Raw genomic sequence first — 20,395 nt, forward strand, 5'->3', positions numbered from 1 at the left:
GGAATACTATAATCATTTTCCATAGAGAAATAGTACAAACTCTAATACGTTATGCCCCTCTCACGCGTGAAAATTGTCGCATACAAATGATCGCGAAAGCTGGGCGTCGAATTATGCTCTCATCGCACAGGACATTTGTGCAAAGTTTAATGAATTAAGCCCTCCACACGCGGCAAGATTATTGCATTTCCAGCAAGTTAGGTGTCGGATTAAACTTCCATCGCGAAAGATAATGCGAAAATAATAGAGTAATAATGTAATATCCTTTCCGTAACGAGAACAAGCCTGGCTCGTAAAACGCAATTAAGCCACTTTCGCGCCTACCACGCCACAAAGAGAAAACGTTTCGAACGCAACAATCGAATGGAACATCGCTCCGAATCGAAAATCCGATTATGCCAGAGTCTAAAAGTTCCCCGAATGAAAAGGTACCGAAATGTATATTTGGAAAAATGCTTGATCTAGAAATTCAGTTAAAATCAGCGAAATCGAAGGTGGATATCTGAAACTGCAATACCATTCCGCGTTATTATCAGATATTGGCTTCGGCGTGGCCCTATTTACGAGAAACCGCCGTCTCGACGACCACGAGAGTTAACGAAGATACATAATTCTCGCGTAAAAGTCGGCTCGTTAATTAAACGCCAGCTATTTCGCCGGAATATCCGTAAACGCTATTAATGCGTATGCCGTGTTCGTCTTTTTACAGAGCGCCTCAACGACATCGTAATTTGCGCGGTCGCAGCGAAAGAAGACACCCTTAATGACTCAGGCCGGGACGAAATTAAGGGGCCCCCGAGTGGCGCGAAACGCCAAGCTTCTAATCTCGCGGAGTGCACGCCCGCGATAAATTAATATCCAGCCGGGCGGCATTGGGAATTTTTTGATTGATCGCGCCTCGTCTCGGTTAAGTGCCAGGAACATGCTGGCAGGAACTCGATAGAAGTCCAACACAGAACTTTAACCGAGCGCGCCAGACGTTTCTGCTAAGTAACTCGACCGTCTTGCACACTTCTGACCCGCGTCGGGAATTCCAACGAACAGCCTCGGATGCAGATAACGATCCGAAAACTGTGAATTGAAATGTCATACGATGGCGCAGATCTCCGTGAACGTTAACGTCGTATCATTGTATCCCGTAAAAGGATTTTAATTTCCGTCTCTATCCAGGTCCCGCGAAGATATCTCCTGTACGTCCAATTGCGATAGCCATCTGATGAGAAAAATACGCGAGGCACAATGGGGAAGAACGTAATCTCGCTGCGCGTATCACTTATCGCGTATCAGCTTACATTCAAAAGACGGGGACTTAATTAGATCCATCCAGGAGATACCGCTCTGTCCTCTTCGTGAAAGTAAAGCCCCGTTCACACGTGGGGATCGCGTACCACTCGACAAAGATCGTGCCTTTCGCGCGCGGACCGATCTTGATAATATTAACGAGTCGGGATCGCGTGGGATAGGTGCGACAGGTTTGAGAGGCGATTAAGCCCCGTTCACACCTAGTAAACATTTTTTGTTAATATAGTTACGTTAGTTATTAACTTAAAATCCTCAAATGGGGATCGTGGCAGCTAATGGGTTAATGCAAGATGGATTAGGCTCATTTTACACCGAGAACTTTCAACTTCGCGACAACGCCATTATTAAGCCCCCTTCGCACCTAGTGGACAGTTCCCTGTGCAAACGAAGAATAACACTCGCCTTATCCTATAATTTTCGCAATGCCGCACAGCCTACGGTCTCCTAATTCGCCTGAATTATCGATTCGACGCTATATCTCAGGTGGCTCTCGTGGAAGGCCCGCTGCGATCGGTTACACTGCGACTACACTCGGAGGCGGAGGTAACGACGCAACTCCATTAAACGGCTCTAAAAACGAGAACTCGAGAGGCAAAACGGCGGGCGGGACGGGGCCGATTATCGACAGAACGATCTCGTCGTTATAGATTCGCCATCTCGACGTGCACACCGTCGTGGCTTTATGATCCGTATAATGCGGTACAATGGGAATTAATGTCCCCGGCGTGGCCCGATAAAATCATCGCGCGACGCACGGAGGGGGGGAGCCAACCGAGACTATTTTATATGTATATTCATTGGAAGTACGTTGCGTCGTCGGTGAAATCAAGCCGTGATTTATGGATCTCTCCGTCTCTCCTCGCATCTGGCCGCGGTGTAATTTCGCGGGGCTGCAGAAATCGCGTATAAAAAAAAGAAAGAAACTTTAAATGTTCCGTTGCACGCTTTACGACCCGGCCGCGGCGTGCCACGCTCGAGAATTATTGTAAACTTTAATCTGATCCCGCTGTACATATCCCGGATAATGGACGGCTTTAAGGATATTGTTGCTAATCCTAGATAATTATCGCGCGATGTTGCAACGCGGGAGGCCCCGTCGCGTTTTTAACAGTGCGAGAACACGTGATACGGCGGACGGCGAGCTAATTTTTATTTAGCCTCGGTTACCGGGTGGTCGAGAGGGGAGGAGGGGTTACGGGAGCGAACGGTAGCGATTGCGGTAATTACCATTTCAAATGCTTCGGGCGCACGGAATAAATAATGCACTGATTAATGGTTAAAATGACTGATATGATTCGCGGATGTTTGTAGGCACCGATGCACTCTAATGACCAACATTTTCGAATGATTAATGGATTTTCGAAACCTGGAAATTGTTGCCGCACTGATTAACATGTGGTCGATGTACTGATTAACGTTCCCACTCCGGACGCGTTGGTTTTCTCAGAGATCCGAGTGCCGATTGATCGATGTTCCGCGTAACCGCTCGTTGTACAGCAAAACCGAAGTACCAATTAACTAATTGATGTAATTATCGATCTTAATTACCACTGGAAATCTTCGACACACTGGAATTAGATTTATCGAACCAGCCCGCAATTTTAATCCGGCGAGAAGTAAATTGTACGAAGCAGAAATCGGTAACGCGTCGCGCATAAATTATCGTGGAAACGGCTTAACCCGCCGATTAACGTCTCGAGCAGCTGGCACGTCTGCGTCGACGTTTAAGAATTCGCGAGCGCGAAGGAGCGCAGCTCCAACGACGGAAACTTTCCCTCGCGAGTTTCCCTTATCGAACTCGTCACAGAGAGGTATCGTTCACCCGTGCACACCTGGCCAGGTGTCCACGACAATGAAACGACAGAGCCGTGAAAGAGTACAGCGCGTTTCAGGCTATAGATCAAGATCGTTGAATTATTTAAGCCGCGGGGAACATCGATCATCGCGGTCACGCGATACCCCCGGTATATATCGTACTTTAAGGGCGGTTTCACGTTTTGCGGGACTGAAAAATCGATTTTTTTTTCCTTCGCATTTTATCGCGGTTCATGAATCTTTTACGCAAGTCGAATGAAAATGATGGAAGTTATCTTTATTCGAGCGACGGATACGTACCACCTCCGTTCCAGAAATATGTGGACGCTTTCCACGTTTAAGGAATAGTTACACCGTGAATTATTGCTAGAAAATTGTTTGTTACCATGTTCTGTTTTGGATGTGTATTTGGTAACGTTTAATAATATCAAAGTTTTGAGTGGGATGATGAGTCTCGTAGAGGTTCTATGGAATCATTTAGAAAAATTTGTGACGAGTAGACTGGGAATATTTATGCATTTATATTTAGATATTTAATCCAACTAAGGAAGTGTTCACATACTTTTGAGGGGCAGTGTACGTTTGTTTGAACGAGACGGCTGTTGCTAAATTATGCTTTATTTCCAATTTTGAATAAATGGATAAGAAATTAGTGGAACGACGACGGCGGAGTTCTCGTCGAGTGGTCGACCTCGATATCTCGCGACTTTCCTTCGGTAATTACGGAAATCGCGAAGGGGGACAACGGGGACACAGACGATGCATCGCACTTTCTTTGCATTTTCTCCGATGCATTCGGCACTCGACCCTCTTCCTCTGCCCTTTTCATGTGCGACCCATTTTCAGGAATTAACGTGTTAAGCACGGAGCCGTGGCCCCTGAAAAATTTCACTCGCGAAGACCGAACCACCTGGCCGCATTCATTTTCCATTCTACCGGGCCCCTTGGACCCTCTTCGCCCTTTGGGGTTAACGAAGCGAGCCCTCCAACCAACAACAACTTCATTACAACAGCCTTCACTGATTTCATTATAGTGCTACATACTTTCGAATTAAAGTACACTGTCAATTAGAAGATTAGTTGACATAGTGGCTCAATAATTTGATGCTGGGACAAGCTTTGGGATTATGTGACAAACAGAATGTACCAGAATTAGGGTAAGAACTGGAAATGGGAGGTAGCTGAGACGATTCTGAATAAAAATTCCCTTTGCGAAAATGTAGTATGGTATCAGAGACATATAATTAAGACGTCTGCGTCCTCTTGCGAAGAAACTAAAATTATTTGATTAAATGTCGATGTATTAGCATGCGACCTGAAAGTCACACAGGCCCATAGAAGGTCAGTTTAGAAAAATATCGAGGGACCCAGCACCCGGTGCAAGCGCAGCAACGATCTCGATGAAACGGCGTTGGCCGTTTGCCAGCGACACTTAATTATCAATTAATCGAACCCTTCCGCGCCGCACGGCCCGGAACTGTCGAAAGTTGTTCTTGTCCCCGGCTGAAAACGGGCTCAAAATATCGGCCACTCTTCGGAGGCAATCGTGCGGACGGAAAACGAGATTTCACGGTTTCCAACCGCGAACGCTCCCGCCAGACAGGACGCGCGAATGCTTCTTATAAATCGAACGAAATCCGATTAGGCTTTCTCTGGACCGCTCCTTCTTCGCGGAATCGACGCTGTCGGGGTCTCCCTTTTTGCTCGCGTTTCGATCTTTGTGTTCGCGCCTTCCATTCGCGTTGGCGTCCCACGCCGAGCAAAAGGAACACGGGGCGAACTCTTTCGGCGTGGGAGCAATTCCGTTCGGGGGTCGTGTTGGTTTTAAGAATTATGGAAATTGTCTTATTTTCGCGGGTAATCGTCTTACTAACCGAATTTCAAGTCGGATTAATTTAGCGTCGACACAGATTTTAACATGAATATGCATCTTGGGAGAAGTAGAACAATTTTCGGATTGGTTACGGCGCTACTTCGATATAAGGCTTGCGTTAGAGGTCAGCCGATGTACTTATATCGAGGGAGGGTGGTGAATTCATACAAACGATGAATTTCTTTTACGATAATATAAAATTGAACGTGTGAACGAATCATTCAACGTATAAATCTGTAAAAATAATATTCATCCACCGACATAATTTTGTTTCAGAGACATTTTCAGAAGCACCGAATCGAATTGAGCCGGGCAAAATAGAGACGACGTCGAGCGCGAGGACAAAGAAATGAAAATAAAAAAGACGTATTAATGGATGCCCGTTTCTCCGTAGATTTTTCCATAGCCTCAGTCGCTCACGGGATGAACGTCGAACTCTCTAGTCCAGTTCTCAATTTGCATTCCAGACAAATCCAATTTCGCGCGAACAAAACTGACGCGCGAGCGGAGAATGGCGCCGCTCGATTTTCCCTCTTACAACGCCGCTGTCAGTAATTGTTCGAGTCACGCTGGATACGTGATTATTGGGGCAAGTATAAAGTAGAGTCGAGCTGTCGAACAAAAGGGGGATGATGAAAAAGCCTGGACGCGCGAGCGACGAAACAACGACACCCATTTATTTATTTCCATTCAATTGAGGCGCCAAACCTGCTTTGAAAACGTTAGAGAAACGATGATATGTCGCAATTAATCGGAATAAAATTACACTTTCGACATTAACCCTCGTCTAAATGTGCAATAAATCTATTTAAAGAAAGTATACGATAAAAAATTCGTGCTAGCGAACACGGACGCGCAATTAACATCCGCGCCGCGTGAATTTCGATGAGCAGGTTCTAATGTGTTCAAGCAACACGACCGCAAGCGGCGGCGCGGTCTATCCGTGGATATCAGCAGGTCGTTTCTCGCGCAACCGAGCGGTTCGTTAAAGCAATTTACAGGCTCGTTTGTAAACAAGCAGCGGTCAGTTTGTTCGCGCCTACGTAACGGCCATCGACACGTTAGCTTTATAGTCGCAAATTAATGTCGAATCTCTGACTGTCTCCGCGCGGCCGCAGCACCCTTTGCGAGTACAGTGTCAACTGACAAGTCAACACCAATCGACACGAGTTAATCACCTCATACCTATCAACAATTACTTGTGAATCCTCAGAGTATTACATATTTCATTTACGTAGTAGTTAAAATAATACGAACTCAATCTAAATTTAATCTAATTCTTTCGTGATGATTCAATACGAGCGAGGAATCAGCTCTTTTTTTATTTTAACCAGAAAGCTAATAAAAATCTAACCCAATACCCGATGAATAGACCAGCGATCGATTACTTTTATTTCTAGCTGGGCAAACACGCGGGTAATATTAGCGAATATCGGTAACAATTTGTTCGGAGTGCATTCATATTTGCACGCGCTGATTAAACAAAATATTGTTTGCTCTTATTTGACAGCGAATAAACACATTGTATGAAAGCAGGTAGGACAATGTTTGATAAAACAATGAAAATAACATTCAACCATAAGCGCGCGCAAGCGGCAGTGAATATCGAAATGTCGTTCGCTTGACGACGCGACATTATCGGCAGATCGATCAATTAACGAGAGTGCAAATTAATTATGTCGCGAATTAGCATCAAAAGTTTCAATTACGTCACATTGCGTCGTCGATAATTATTAAAGATCGCGTCGTCGATCATTGTTACTAAAAATGGCAACGCGTATATGAATTTCCATTTTCCATCAACAGGGGCAGAGTTCTATTTGTTATTCGGTTCGAGTGAAAATATATAACTCGCAATATGCAACGCTAGGGGGTGGGCAGCGATTCGTCATGTAAAAATAAATAGAAAAGTGGAATGAAGCTTTTTCACGCAGCGCCGCGTTTACAAGGAAAACGATTTTGAACATTGTTGGGGCACCCGTGCTATTGAATACGATTTGACAGAACTATTTGTTCTCTGGCTATCGGTGCTCGTCTATCTAGTTAACATTAGTTAAAATACAATACACTATATCACTGTCACATTTACAAACACTGATAAAAGTAGAAGTGATATTACACGGCTGCCCCAAAAATGTCCAAACTCTATTCCCTCGAAAACGAAGCATCGTACGGAAAAATGTCACTGCACGTTCTCGATCTATTATTAAACGAAGGTGACGAAACAAATGGAAAAATATATAAAAATGTATAAATGCAAAACTTCCCTAGTCGCGTATTTACCGCTCTTACTTCGGATCGTTTCAACCATCCCCATTGCAAATTTTTCTCCTCCGGCATTAATTCCCATCAGCAACAAGCGAAACGCTTACGTCACCCGTCAGAATTTTCATATTTCTCCTGTCAGCGCGCGCTACTCCCCGCTCTCGCCTACGTTCCGCGGCAAAACAAGCGGAAAAAGGACAGCGCGGCCGGAATGACGAGCGTAACGCGTTATTTGCCCCGGCACGCGGAATTACGCGCAGAAGTGTAATTAAAATCCAATCAACGTTCGACATTTATCAGAGGCCAGTTTAAATATTTTACTCCGCGTATCGACGCATCAAAAGTGTACTTAACGCAAATCGACGCGCGCTTATCAATTCCATATTACCTTTTCGGGTACGCATTCGCCGATTTTCCGTAACGTAACCGCCCCGCCATCCCCCACCCCGGCTCAACGGGCCCCCACCATCGTTCTCCACGCCTCTCCCCTCCAGCCCACGCCCCCTGGCGGCATTGGGGTCCCGTCGAAACCGAGCGAACCGAGCGTGTATATCGATTTCCAGATAAATGCAATTAACGTTTCGCCGCATTCGTTTCTTCACGCGCGAACGAGCAGAATTATACGGAAAACCGTGCGTACTAGGCCGTTTTTGTTTAGTCAATCGCGACGCGCACGGCTCGACGTAGGAAAACGGCGTGGGGGGGGGGGGGGCGGGGAGCGGCGGGGGGGGCCCGTTGAGCCGGGGTGGGGGGGGGCAGGTAGGTGAATGTTTTATCGTATCAGGAAGAAAACCCGATAACCGGTCCGCCGTGTAATTGCGGTGTCCATTAATTATCACGCGCCCCCGGAGAAGTTGTCCGCACGCGTGCACCTTCATTAGTGGCGACGACAAACGTTGCCGGAACATTTTATGATGTCGTTTATGGTCGAACGCACGACGTGACGGAGTTTATAATTCATACCGACGTCGTCCGCGGTCTGGGCCTCCTTAAAAACGCGGCCGTAGTCGAGGAAACTACGTCCGCGGAGCACGGGGAACGCTATACCGCAGGACTCTAATAAGTGTCGTTGGAGCGAAGATGAATGTGGGGGTTTGACGTCCATTGTGATTACGGCAGATCAGACTGTCGCGTATTCAAAGTGAAAATCTGTCGCCATTGTTCTTAGCTCGGTGTGAGAACACGTTTCTTCTCGATTCAAATCTTTGATTGCTATTGAATCTATCATGCAACAGAGTCCTAGACAGAGCCTAGTGTTGCATCACTAATAAGTGCCTGCATATGAATCTCGACACTTCCTACGCGCCTCTGACAAAGAACTCGACAAAACTGGAAGACGATTTAAGTCCCAAACGTTCGTTACAATTCCGGTCCACCGAACCTCCTATCTAAGGACGCCTCCGGTGATAATCTTAATGAACTGGTGCCTTGTTACGAGAGAGCCCAGACAGTTGGACCAGGAAGAACATCAAAAGGCGAGCATTTCCGCGGACTATGGTGGAAATACTCGAAGAATTGCGCCGGGAAGTTCACAGACCGCTTAATGCGAGGAGAGAATTAATAGCAGCGTTTCAAGTTAGCAGCAAAAGGATAACAATAACAGAGGGGTGGCCCGGTCGCGACGACTTAAAAACTCCCGTGTACCGTTAGAGCAAACTTCCCCCGCGCCCCATTACCGCCGCTACGGATTGTAATTCTTCAACGTCCACGGACACGCGATGGATCGAGGAAATTCACCAAACTTCCACGATGGTGGAGTTTTCGAGGGAAAAGAGCCGGGGCTGATCCACCTTCTGCTCACGTACGTTCCGTTCAATAATTGACAACTTTATCGAAAAATATCCATGAAAGATGCAGCCCGCCCTCTGGCGGGGAGTGGGAGGAAGGCTTTTACGCGCGAACGTACACCTGACGGCCGGGATTTCCCCTACCTCCGTCGATATCTGGCGCATTGGAATGGTTTCAACGTTTCATCGCCTCGGGAAACCGTTGAGCAAGGCGTTTCGCCATGAGAGCCGAGGTTAGTTTGTTTTTTGTAGATGTCTAACAAAACTTTGTTACCAAAACGCTTCGACGCAGTGGTTTCCGAGGTACAGCCATATCGGACGATGAAGAGGAGTCGAGAATGAAAACTACCCGCTATACCGCGGGTATAAATTACCGTACCAGGTCCCGATGAGGAATCATTTCGCACGAAATATGGCGGACTTACCTGAAACAAAAAGAGAGGCAAGCGTTAGAGTTAGTTCAAGCTGTGTTCCTGGGAGCATGATAGGTTATATCTTTGGTATCAAGTGTTCAGAGTCAAGTACCGAAAGTTTACACCAGATTACTTTTAGACTAGGTCGAACATCGTCCACAGGCGGGAGCCTCCCATCCAAAGCAGAAGAAATCTCTGCAGTCGTTGGTTTAACTCCGCGATTAATTCGGCGCTTCTGGCGTCGAAAAGCCCCCAATGCTCTCCTAACAATTAAGCCTGCCTCCGCGGATCGTTCTCGTAAAACGCAGGCTCCATCGCGACTCGGTCGACTCTTCTGACCCATTTAATCCGCGAAAGGCCTGCAAGGAAGCATCCAAACGGCGCCGCTTCCGGCCAGGATGATAGCCCGGGTCGAAAGGGGCTCGGAACGAGCCTGGGTCGTCCAGTTTAAACGCGTCGTAAGTACTCGGAATCGTAAAACTGGGAATACCTCGAAGGAGCGGTTCGATCCTGACCTCCTGGAGCACTAAGTAAATGCGCGATGAATAAGTAAGACCGAACGTTCCGCAGCTGTCCCGAGAAGACCGAGGAAGGGGGTATCTCTCGCTCGGAAGCTCCCCCTGGGGAGTCGATAATCGAATAGTATCTGATGTACGATAGGACAATAATGGCGGGGCTTTCGAACCGTTCGACCTGCATCGGAGCTTGATGAAACGCCGAAGATTCCCATTTTAGGGAGGATGATGCAGTGCGACGGTTCTGGGGGCTGATAAGGACGACGCGTGCTGCTGTGCGGATCGAATGATAACGTGGCACGACGATGAGGATACCGTTGATGGATGCGGAGGGGACTGGCGTTTCGTTTTGGTCTTAGCTTTGCATTTCGAATGCGTTCGGATCGATCCTTGGGGAATAAGTATTTTAATCTTTTAAAATGGGTGGAATCGAGGAATATTCGTTGTTTAACTATTGATGAAGAACTCGATGTTACATGCTACTTTAATACATCTTCCAACAGACAGGGGTGGTTGACCCTTTGGAGTTATACCCTCCGCAGGTAATCCTTCAAGACGATCGCTTTGTTTGCCATATCTCATCGGGACAAATCAATTAGCGACCCGTAGAGCCTCGGTGGCCTACTTTCTCGGAGTCGGAGGTGATGAGCAGACCAATTAGAGCCTGTTGGCGGTGATCAATAACGCGTGACATAAGTCAGGGCGAATTAAATGGAGCGTAACCGAAGCACGCATTTCCACCAACGCGAGTCGGCCACGTTAGGTCCGCCATTTTGAATAACTACAGACACGCGTTAAGTTCCGCGCTAGTCTAAAAATTCCTTTCGGTTCAATTTTTTGGGATTCGGAGTCGCCGCGCGACGTCGCGTCGGCGATCACGCGAACCGACGAGGAAAAGCGAAAAGGCGTGGGCGCGAGACGGTGGGCGTCGGGTCGGGTGGGCGTCTCGGTGGCTGCGTAGCCGAGTTAATGACGATGAAACGGTCGTGTCGCGAAGTCGAAGGGAAGCCGATATTATGTATAGAGAGTTGACAGCCTGGCCCCTGTGAATCCGCACCTCGAGACAACACACGAGAGGATGAGATGGTGGAGTGTACAGGGAGTAGGAGGGGCGGGGGACAGGGCAGATAAACAAGACTCGCGCGGAGGTATGGTAGCTGGAATAATAGCTGGAATGATGGCCGCGTCCCGTGGAATTTCTATTGTCGCGGACGCGTGTCCGGCAGGCTTAATGATTTAATGCTCATTGTTGCTCCTTCTCGTGATTATGCCCCCGGGGCATTGTGCCTCGTGAACCGTGTCGCTAATGCGAGCTGAAAGTGGTGCAGCAGGGTGTTGTCGAAGGCACGAATTTGACGGTTGATCGCTAAGGATGAGCCAGGTGAGGGTGTGTTTCGTTTGAGCGGGGGATTGGTTTGAACCACTGAGCTACCTGTTGATAGGTTCTTTGTTTGCGGAAGCTAGTATTCGACGAGTGGGCTCTTCCCCGGCCCTTCCCGATGTCCATAGTTTGTTCAGAGTTCGGAGTGTTGCGTGGCGCGCTATTGACCCGCTTCTGATTAAATTCTGGCTGTATTTTACGCCGGGCTTCGACGTTAGCGTTGTTCACAACTCTCGGCTGGTAGCATCGGTCGTTACCATTGACCGGTTTGAGCAGGTTTGAACTGTACCCTACGTTACCAAACCGCCGCTCTCTCTTTTTTTTTTGGTCTCCTTTTCCAACCGTTCCAATACCATTCGAATGTGTAGCACCTGGACATTCGCAGTAACCAAATAGTGTGATGCGCACTATAAATCAAGTCCGTCGAGCTGGCTTGGCAATCGAACGCTTCCTCGTCCTGCAGCTATTTGCTCGGTCTCCGAACGAGTTTTTTGCGGCTTCCTGGGCGTCGCTCTCGAGGTGTTTCCACTTTATCGAGGACCGTTTGGTCTTAGAGTCACCGGGCGCTGTTTTAGGTCCGGGCACAAAGAGAACGGGGAGTATCGATCCTCGAGATTGAAGAGTTTTGGGTTTGCGGAGTAGCTTGTCTCGCAGTGTAGAGATCAAAGAGACGGCTAGTCAGAATTTTAAGACGATAGCAAACACTTCCGCGAATCCTCTATGTATGGCGGATTTAATCCCACGGAATCCAGTCCACCATCGGCCAGAATAAATCACCAGCCACGAATCGCAGTCCCATCGTTTGAACAAGTCTCGATTTCTACCCCGTTATTCCCCGTGAAAGACGCGTGCGTCGAAAAATGTAGTTGTCAGCCGTACGATACATTTTCCCCATGGCACGGGTGTATAATCCAAAGAGGCCACGAGCGAAAAAAGAGACCTAAGAAACCGACGCACGAAAGAGAGGACGAGAAGGAGTCTTGGCGTCGAGCCACGCCAGGAGGAAAAAAAGGAGCGGGGACGGTCGATCATCGAGGAAACTGGAAATATTTTGACGGCGGGAGGACGGCTGGCAGCTAAATAAAATTCCGCAGATAATTGTCCTCCGGTTCGAAAGGGGGACATTAATTCGTCTCCGATGCTGTCTGCGTGTCTCAACATCCTCCGCCGTGTGTCTTTCTTCGAGACCCACCCGAACCTCTCCAACGCTTTTTTCCACCCCCCTCTATCTACCTTTTTTTTCCTTTCTCCGACTGGTCCATTCGTCGTGACTTCTTTTCTTGCCCCGTCTTTATGCGCGTGCTTTCCTAACCAGAGGACATTAATCGTTTATCGTGACTGCAACTGCGCATTATATTTTGCAGTAATTAATTACGCCATTACTACTACAATTAATAATTTCTAGCAACAAATTGTAACTGCAATTACAACGAACCAAGTTTAGTTATTTTTATAATGTCATATTTCACGGTAATTGTAATGGCAGAAAGTCACGAATGACCAAGGAAGGTTTCGTTTGCCGCGTACGTTTTCGAATCGAAATTGAATTTGATTCAATTTGATTTGTCGAAGCTTAAATAACTCGAGGCACGCGAGGGATATTCTTTTTTGGGCGAGGGAAAAAAACGGCCGAAGAGCGAGTTAAGACGTGGAGGGCCGACTCGTGGACCGAGAGGGCCAAGGTATTTATACAACCGCCCACACGGTTGCACTTACGTCCCTGCTTCATTCAGTTCTTCGCCTTGAGACGATAATCGAGCGACACGGACGACGATTTCGATCTCGAGTGTCGAGACGATTCGCGACGCGAGTGGATTCCTTGGCGATGAGCACGGCTTTATATTCGACGCTCTTCGTTTATCGTTTCCGGTCTGCGGAGGACGCTCGCAGACTTTTCGCGTTCATCACGTCGCAACGATTGCCCGCAGAGATGGTAAATGCCTAAATAAAAATTCTAGAAGGGAGACAGAGAGCTGAAAAACTTTTCGGAACCTTCAGACCGCTCGGAATACTTGGTATACTAAAAATCACCAGCATTTACAAACTATCAAACTGTTGGAAGTGTCAGAGCATTCGGAACTTTCAGACTTTTCAGATTACTCGAGACACCTAACCAGGGTTGCCAGCGAAGGCTCAACGTGTTGAACCGAGCCTGACGTTGTGCAACGAGGAAGAAAACTATATCGCTGTATTTTTGTGAGGTTCTCTCTCTATCCTTTAATAAGTCGCACAAGGCTCAACGCGACTGATTTCGCTCAACTTATAGCAACCCTGCACCCAACCGACTACCAAGTAGTTCTCTATATATTTTTTGAAGCCATTTCGCTCTTTCTACTTTCAGACGCTGTCGAACGTCTCATGTCTCAGAGGTCTGGTCGAAAAGTGAAGCGAAATATCGGAACAACAGACCGCTGCAATTTACGTCGAACGGACAACGAAGGGAAAAAAAAATTAATTTCCAGCACGTGCTATTGGCAGCGTGATACGTCGCCCCGGGATATTCTCCGCGATCGAGAAACCGCTGGCGTTCGACTTTTATTGGACGCGAGACGATCTACTGGCCGGGTAACCGGGTGAATTGTCGTCCGTGGAGAATACCCGACGGGGGTTTTGTCTCCCGAACCAGCCCGTAAAACCACTGTCGTCGGCGTAATTAAAAATCTAGCTGGCAAACAGGCCCAGTCGATCGACTCCCTCCTCTCCGGCTCCTCGCCCCAAACCCTTTCCGAATCGGCGCTCGATCGACGACGACAAACAATGCCTTTAAATGGAACGCCGCAATTAAGCCCGGATATTGCAACGATACGAGAGACGGGGAATTAGTTGAATATCGATGGCACAATTTAGCGGAACTCGGGCGGCGAAACTATCTCGTCTTTTGTTCGCTGGGCGCATCTTCGAGCGATCGTCTATCGCGGCAGTATCGCGAGCAGCTAGTAATTGGAATTTCAGTACGCCGAGAGGTGCTTTTTTCCGTCGTGAATTTTTATCTCTGCGCGAATATGACGTAATTTTTGTTGGTACTCCTCGATTGGTTTTTCAACTCGGTCCAGCAAATTATTCCAACGATAGTAATTCTACACCTGAAAGTAACAATTGCGGAATAAATATTAATTAGGTGTACGGCATAAAATGCAACCGTGATAAAAACGCAGGCGCTTCCGCAATTTTTATGAAACGGAGTATCATGTTTGCCGACGTCGCGCTTCGGGCGATTTTTTGCATTCTTCTTTAGAAATCGTCTGGGTCTCGAATACCGTGGTCGCCGGACAAAATGCGCAGCGCAAACACGATCACTAATTCACGGAACGAAGAATGCGCCCATTAAATATCCATCGCATTATCCCGAGGGAAGTCCAGTCCCCCCATAGAAAACCCAATTTCCCTCCACATACACGAATTTCATACGGTACATAGCGAACCTGACCGCAGGAACCGTCGAAATCTCGAAATGACGACCCTTTTCCGGGTCGTTCATGCGGTGCTATAATAAATTTACGAAGCACCCAGTCACGATTCGTAAATTACAATTATCGTTTACGAGCTTGTACCGTGGTGATAATTGATTACGCATCAATTATACCTGCATGGTTTTTCACGTTCTTATAAAGCTTACGTTCAAACGCTCTCATACTTAAGTGGACGAGGTGAAACGTTCAACTAAAACAGTTCAAACAATGAATTATTGATGTTTGGCCACTCGAACACTCGACTGTACGCGTTCGAACGTTCAAATACTCGTTTGGGAACAGTGAAACGTTCTGATACCCAACTGGACGAGGTCAAACATTCGATTAGAAATGTTCAAACATTTGGTCAGTCAATAATTCGACTAGAGGCGTTCAAACGGTCTACTAGAAACGCTTAAAAATGAATGAAGACCTCCGATATCCACCAAACTCGCCAACTACAGCATTTCCGGAACCACTCGATCACTCTCTGTCGTTAGGCCGACAACTATTCCCGTGAAACTAAGCGGAAGAACTCCGAAGTTTTTCGCAGTCGGCGCGTCACCGGACGAAAACAACCGACGAAGGGTGTTTTAATTGCGTTAATTATCGTACTCTTATGCGCGACACAGCCTCGTTACGGCAGTATCGTCGTCTGTTTTCGCTCCGGGGACCATCTTTACGGGCCACTAAATCTCAAATCAACCACTCTGTTTTCGTCCTGGGGTGTTAAATCTTCTGAATCGCGGGAGCGTCTTGCTCGACGCGGAGCAGTTGTCATCGTTACCGTGTCAGGGGTCATCGAATTCTTCTTTCCTCGGGGCCAACCGACGGCAGGGGGATCGTTGTATTCTGGTAATGACGCGTTAAACTAGCCGTGCAACGCGTTCGAACGTCGCGCGACAGGCACGTGATGGGCTATTAGCGACGGCTGGCCTGCTAAGTTTAGATCGTTGTTGATCAACAAGGTTTAACATACACGATTCCGTTTCGTCTGTCCGTACGTTCGGGGCAACTTGTCCGACAACCTCGTTCCTTGTTGACTCGTTGACTGACATTTAATTACCTGCCATATTCAAAACACAAATAAACGAAGGAAATCCAACTCGTATTCCTCGCTAATGCAGCTCTTAGGGAAGATTTAGTGGATTTATACACGGATTAATAAATGAAAATCGAAGCAGTACGTGAAATTATACATTTCTATAACATCAGAATATACAAGGTGTCCGACTCCGTCCTCTAAACAACCGTTACTCCTCGTTCGACGACCAATTACTTCGGTTACTCGTAAACGCGACGGACAAATCTCTCGCAGCTGTCCGAAAGTTATCCACGGTTGTCGCTCGCAGGCAGGCGAAACGGAGCGAATTCGATTTTTCCCGCGAGGAGAGCGTAAACACGCGGAAACACAGTCGTCGGTAAGCGACAGCGAGAAAAAGGCTGCGATGCGGCGGGGTAGTATCCCAGCCCCGCGGAAACAAAACGCGCGCGGTACTCGTTACGATCGTCCCGGCGTGAATTTCTTGAAAGCTCCTCGTCCGACGACGGGACAGGCGTGAATGATATTCTGAAAAGCCGTTTGAGACAGCCGGGGTCGGGGGTGGAGCGGGTAAAGACGCCGTGCGCGGATCGTCGGTGAATTACATTGAAGAGCCCGGGCTGAATGACAGCATTTATCCGCTCGTAAGCCACAGAGACGCGTGGATGCGGAATAACACGGCGAATAAACGCGAGAACGGTGTGTGTACGTATACATATATATGTATGTATATACGTAGTACCTGCTGAAATTTCCCCTTGCCGGGTTAACGGGATTGCGCACGGAAAATAGAGCAAAGTACGACAGCCCCGTGTAGGTACACGCCGGCCCGGTTTAAGTGGATTATAACAAATTACGCGTATTAAACGCCGGCCCGTGTGTTCCATGCCGAAATCCTCATTGATTCCTTTGCTGTTTCGACTCCTCTCTTGTTCGCGACGGGCCCGGCTCGGACACAATACGGGACGAAAGAGGTCTGCTAAATAATGCATGAAACGGGATGATGATGCACGAAAGTGCGATAGCGATTAAGGATTAAACGTCGCGACAGTTTATCCTCCTGGTTCCGTTTGTGACTGGCTAATAACGAGTAATGGAGGTATCGCTGGACGGGGCGGATACTGTGCGAGCAATCGAGGATAATCGCGTGTATTTTCAGGACGACTTCAGAGACGATCCGTATCATTTTGCCTTTGAGCCTATTAACCTCTAATTCTTCAACGCCTGACACGTTGCAACCCGAATTGTTGCTAGAGCCTTGCATTCGTAATGAACACAGGTGGTCTTGGACGAATAAATCTCTGCGAGCACTGAGGCATTCGTCGGCCGTGGAAATATGTCGAATGGTGCCGGAGTTTATTAGGCGGAACTAACGCACGGTTAATTGCGAGTAACGTGTTACTCGAGTGGATACGTCGATACGGCAATATTATGCATAATGACGGCGATCATTCACGGAAAATGGTACCGCGACACTCCGTGTTATCTCCTCGCATGATTACGCTTCGCCACCGTGGTCGAGTTGCCGGAAGAAAAAGACGATCGCGTGTCGTCCCAGGCTTGTTCAACAGTTTCCATACACGGTCGTTCGGTTTCATAACCGTTCAGACTCTTATCGAGTCCTGGGGACACTGCCGTTTCAAACTACATAATTTCAATTCCCCAGCAAAACCCATCTGGTTTTCTACCTTAGATGGACGTTATTTCAAGCAGATAACCAGTAGTGGAGGACTTTGTATTTATTTAACCCTTTGACGAGTACGGATGCACCGGTGCACAGTTAACATAAAAACTTCGAAATTCTAAATGGCGGATTCAATATGGCCGTGTGACGTGGGCCGAGATTCCCGCTATTACATCCGGCACTGCCGGTGTCCCTTTTCGTCGACCTCGTATTGCGAATAGTTAAGATCAATAGACTTTAAGGAATGCGCTCGGTAAACGATGCGGAAATCGTTCCTCGGGAACGAAATAATGCAAACCGCGAGTCAGCAAACGGGCGTCAGCGATGTTAGGCCGTTGCATACGAATCGGCCATCGAACTTGCGACATGTCCAAGATTCGGAAACGTAGAAATTAAGATTTCGAAATTACGATCGCGCCTTGCGAGGATCTGGGGGTATATAAACCCGTGGTCACGACCACGGACGGCTTCTTTTTGTGTATTATTATTTTGGCAGTCAATACTCTGTAGTCGCGGACGGGTTAATCTCTCGCGTTAGTCTCATTTAGGTATCGTGTATCGTATCTCCAGCTGAGTAAAGAGTTCGCGTAAGTGAGAACATACGCACTAAAGATAGAGTCACCGCGGAGTTACCTACGAAAGTCCGACGTTTATTATTCGCCAATTATTAGAGTCCCGTGTCGCGAGTGTACAACCAGACCAGATCCTCGCCACAACCGACAACGCCGCCGATAGCATAAGATCAACGATTGGTATTGTTAAACCATTTTCAATTGTATAGTTTTTATTCTTGTTTGTAAGTAATCTCAAACTCAGTTTTGTTTCATAATTATATTTGTTAATACTCAAACTTAGTGACAATTATTATAGAATCCCAAAATTCCATCTTTTCCAATTAAATACAGATAAGGTGAGCTTTAGCTCTTTAATTGAAGACAAAGATCCCAAGAAAGAGTCTCAGATAAGCTGGGACGTAACACCGCGTATACAGTATATTGTGTTTAAAAGTAAACAACTCACCTCTACGATTTTTGTACAATTAATCGCTGCGACAACTCAGCTACGATAATGGCGATGATGTTCGTCGATGATGTTCCAGTCGGAGGAAAAGCACACACACACGCGTGAAAGAATTATGATTTATGTAATAAACGACTAATTAATATTTACGAAAAGAAAATATAAATCTAAAAAATGTGAATAAATTAAATAAAAAGAAAAAAAAACAGATTAAAACACGGTTGTTTAACGAGGAATACGAGACTTTGCCTATCACTCACTTTTCACAAAGAATCTATTTTTATAAGGCAACTCTGGCTCTAAACTATTCGCTCGGACTACCATCTCGATTCCGCGACGGTACGATGAGAAGTGATCACGTAAACTCTGTCGAACGTTCTAGAAGGTTCGGAGACAAAGGATCTAGAAACATGTGGTCGTTAGTAAGTTGTAGAAAAAGTCGTAAATATTCCTAAAATCGGTACGCGCGAGAATTCGGTGTTTACAAGTCATATCCCGTCTCGCGTCTCGCGCTACCAAGCTGCTTGTCGCGTCCAAACGACAACTGCGCGAAGACGAAGCACGAGGCTGTTTCATGATACAGTTTAGCTTCCAGAGTGTTTGAAATAAAGAAATGGCAAAAGAAATGCTTAAATTTAGTTCAAGGATTCGTAATATTTAAATGGCTCTATTTCAGGCAATATCTGTAACTGTCGGATCAAATGTTTAATAGAAAAGTATGTAATATTTAAATATGACTTGGTGTGCTTGTCCTTTATCACGGTGCGTAAACACATTTATATCGCATTACGTAATAATTAACGCTTAACATTAAAGTAACAATGCGTACATACTATTTTACAATGATTTCAAGGAGGGAAAATGTGTATTCCTTTTCATAAATGATTTGAATAAACTACGGCATGTGTAATAGAAATTGATTAGATTTGCGTAAAAATTGGTACATCATGGTTTTCATGGTCACTGATTACGAATCTGAAATTTCGAAATTCAAAATGGCGGATTCAATGTAGCCAACCTTATTTTTTTCGGTGCGTCCAATGTTATTCTGACCAAGCAGAGTGCACCGCCGCAATCGTTTGTTGTGCTTCCGGTTGTCTTTATTATTATTTAAGATATTATATCGTGATTTCTGTCCATCTGTCGAAGGGTTAATTTATCTGCACGGAACAATTTTATCTGCGAGCGTACTTAAGTAATACCTGTTCTCGTGTGCATTCGAAAGTTACTTTTAATTGGACGTAAACAGGTTTCTCCACCAAACGTAAAACTTTTCGTGGAAGATGGTTTGACGTTATTCAGGGAATGTTCGGGAGCAGATAACGTTCCTTAGGACTATCGCGACACGTTGCGTAAGCCGCTTAACCATTTAATGCTAGAACACGCATTCGGAAGTGGCGAACCCCGTGTACCAGATCATAATGCGATTAGACTCGTGTTTTCTCCACGGCGCACTGGCCTCCAGCATACACGCGAGCATGTAGGTATATATTCGCTCCAAAAATACGGAACACGGTTGCAGTAGACGCAGTCGAACGACAGAGATCGTGTATCAAATTTATAAAAAGATTGCACCTGACAAGGAAACACTCGAAACTGTCAGATTTGGATGAAACTCGCAACGAATGTTCACTGACCCGCCAATAAAGAAATAACCTTTCTCGATAAATTATTGGCTCTAAATTCAACGTAGTGGCAACTTTTCAGCCATCTAGTTTACTCCGTTCCCAAGTGTTTTTGTTGCAACAGTTACTGTTGCCCGTGGACTCTTTCCAAGATTCAACAAGTCCTCCGATGCCGCGATAAAGTACTGTCTCCTTCGTTCTGACGGGACGCTTTGTTTCACGAA

General features: G+C 46.6%; 1 protein-coding gene across 3 annotated transcripts in view; it reads right to left on the minus strand.

Annotated features, from left to right (window-relative positions):
- LOC128880331 (protein slit) overlaps window positions 1-20,395 on the minus strand; it is a 346,273-nt gene that overhangs the window by 122,600 nt on the left and 203,278 nt on the right. The window contains exon 1 of one of the 3 annotated variants that reach the window (XM_054130317.1): window positions 18,547-19,257. The exons of the other annotated variants lie outside the window; for them this stretch is intronic. The gene's annotated coding sequence lies outside the window, so the exon portion shown is untranslated. Of the gene's footprint in view, window positions 1-18,546; window positions 19,258-20,395 lie in introns of those variants that run through there. 3 annotated transcript variants of the gene reach the window in all.

This window comes from Hylaeus volcanicus, chromosome 7 (genome assembly GCF_026283585.1).
Source record: "Hylaeus volcanicus isolate JK05 chromosome 7, UHH_iyHylVolc1.0_haploid, whole genome shotgun sequence".
NCBI lineage: Eukaryota > Metazoa > Arthropoda > Insecta > Hymenoptera > Colletidae > Hylaeus > Hylaeus volcanicus.